At 41.4% G+C, this 2647-nt stretch overlaps 1 protein-coding gene across 4 annotated transcripts in view; it reads left to right on the forward strand.

Moving 5' to 3' along the window:
* The window catches only part of LOC107716552 (disabled homolog 1-like), a 176802-nt gene that overhangs the window by 11118 nt on the left and 163037 nt on the right, over positions 1–2647 (forward strand). The gene's annotated exons all lie outside the window — the stretch shown is intronic.

Raw genomic sequence — 2647 nt, forward strand, 5'->3', positions numbered from 1 at the left:
CACACACACTCACACACACGATGCGCAAAACTCCGCATTTGAACGGTCAATAGCAAATACTTAAACTAATAGCAAAACATACTTACAGTAGCTGATTCAGAAGTGCCAGATTGTCATAGCAAAGTCAGAATTACCTCCTCTCCTAGGTTCACGAAACGGTCGTCCATAAAATGCATTGCTGTTCTGTTGTAAGTAATCTTAAAGATTCCTAAATGCATCTACTTCTGGAAGGCCAAATAAAGTGCTTTTGCTTTCGCCTAGAAACACACAGCGTCTCTCTGACATGGCTGCTTCAACACTAACTGCGTTTACTGAAACCACGCCTTCTTTCTTTGCGTGATCATTTGGGCGCATTATGCAAATATTTCCACATGGTGATGTAGATATGTGGGGGCGTGTTAGAATGAGCCGTTTTAGGGGGGCGTGGCAGAGTCTTAACTTTGATAAAGAATATCTCTTTGGTTTTGAGACTTTAGTCTTTGCAACTTCAGGGATCTTATCTATGCACAATCAGCTTGTAACACTCCAAAGAGAAAGGAAAACTTGAAATCGCATCATATGACCCCTTTAAAACATTCCATTTAGCTATAAAGTAGCTAAACAGAAGACAATAGTGTCTTCATTCAGCCCAAGTTAGTTCATTGTTGATTCAGATCAGTTCAGTGACAGTGCCAATGTTGCAAACTTCATAAATAAACTAGAAGTCAGTATTAAGTAAATTGTGTAGACACAAAATAAATCATTGTTTTAAACAAATCGGTTAGGAGAATAATTCAGTGACTCACTTCTGAACACAGTCACTTGTTTTGTTTCTAAATGAATTTATAATAAATGAAATTTTTTTCATATATCGGTTAAGTAAATGATTTAATCAGTCAGTTATAAAGACAGTCACTAGTTTAATCCTGAATGAATCATTGACTCATTCATAAAAACGTCTCAGGTTACTTGTGTAACCATGGTTCCCTGAGGGGAACGAGACACTGCGTCCTCTAGGGGTCGCTATGGGGGAACGCCTCGTCGTGACCCGTGTCTGAAGCCTACATTGAAAAAACACCAACTTGTTTGGCCGGCGACAGCCATGACGTCACTACCGTCGCGACTAGTACAAAATAGGCGCCGGTAGCGCACATCATTCACTTCTTCGTCTGAAGCTTGCGTCCGCAGCATGGCAAGAAACCTAGAGGACGCAGTGTCTCGGATTGAAAAACAAAGCATAGACACTCCCTATCCACATTATGTGTGTGTGAAACCATTAAGATAGCAAGTCTTCAATTAGCTCAACGTGTTAATGACATTAGACTGTGGCAGATAAGAGCCGGGCAAGATGGCCCTCTCGGAATTGATGGGGTCTGATTAGAAGGTGCTGTCTTAATAATCCAGTGTCTTTAAATGAGATACCCTCACACGGAGAAGACTAAGATTTAACTTGTGGACACACACACAGACACACACACAGACCCACTTGACAGTGAGATTTAGCGAAGCCCCTCCCCAGTTTAATGACAGCCGCTGAATCGGCACGCTGCTGATAGCAAAGTGGCACAAAGTGGGTTTAATGGAACAAGGCAATTCCAAAGACCATCAGGATTAAATTGGAGTGAAATGATTTGGGGGAATAGAGAGAGGTGGCGAGGGTGGCGTGATCAGTTAGAGACTGTGTGTGTGTGAGTGAGTGTGTGTGTGTGTGTGGCTAGATGAGAAATGGAGTGGAATGGCTAGTGGGGGAGGGAGAGACGCAGAATCATGTAAGGTTAACCGTGGCGATAACCCACATTTTAAATGTGTTGACGTCTGTCTGCTCCAGTGTGTTTGAGTGGAAGAGAAGCACATTAGAACGCAGCTGTAATTATAGCTTGTGTGGGCAGAGTGATTTGCCCTGGCATGGATGCCCGGTGTGGGTAGGAGTGGGCTATTTGGCAGACAGCTGCGCCCTCCATGGAGGGAATGTACAGCAGGGGGTCTTTACCCTTCACACGGACTCTGCCCTTCCTGTCTTTTTCCAGCCTGTTTCGACACCTCACTAAACCATCACAGTTTGTAGGAATATTCATGTGACGTTAGCGCTGCATTATTTAAAAATGGTCCAGCCTCAAGGCCCAGCAATTATTTTATTAATCTCAAAGGCTCTGTCTGTTGTGAAGAAGTCTATAATAATATTCACAAAAGTGGAGCTAGAACACGTACTGTGATATAGATAGTATGCAGAGGATGGGTGGCCTGACTGATCCTTCCTGTGGTTGCATTGTTTGTATTTATGTCCATCACGATGATTGTTTTTTCTATAGACTGATTGTGATTGCCATATTGTTCAATAGGAGTTTTAGAAAGTCTCGTGGCATCAGATTTATTTGTATTGTGCTGAACTGTTTTTACTATTTTTATAATAAAGATTGTTTCAAAACTGTTTCACTGTAAAAACAAGAAAATAACAGTGATAATGTGGCAAAATTCATACATTTTAAAGGGGTCATATGATGCTTTTTTAAAGAGCATTATTTTGTGTATTTGGTGTAACAGAATATGTTGACATGCTTTAATGTTCAAAAAACACATTATTTTTCAAATACTGTACATTATTGTAGGTCCTCTATGCCCCGCCTCTCTCAAACACTTCGTTTTCTACAAAGTCCCTCCTTCAGACAAG

This window comes from Sinocyclocheilus rhinocerous, unplaced genomic scaffold (genome assembly GCF_001515625.1).
Source record: "Sinocyclocheilus rhinocerous isolate Xijiao unplaced genomic scaffold, SAMN03320098_v1.1 scaffold570, whole genome shotgun sequence".
Lineage (NCBI taxonomy): Eukaryota > Metazoa > Chordata > Actinopteri > Cypriniformes > Cyprinidae > Sinocyclocheilus > Sinocyclocheilus rhinocerous.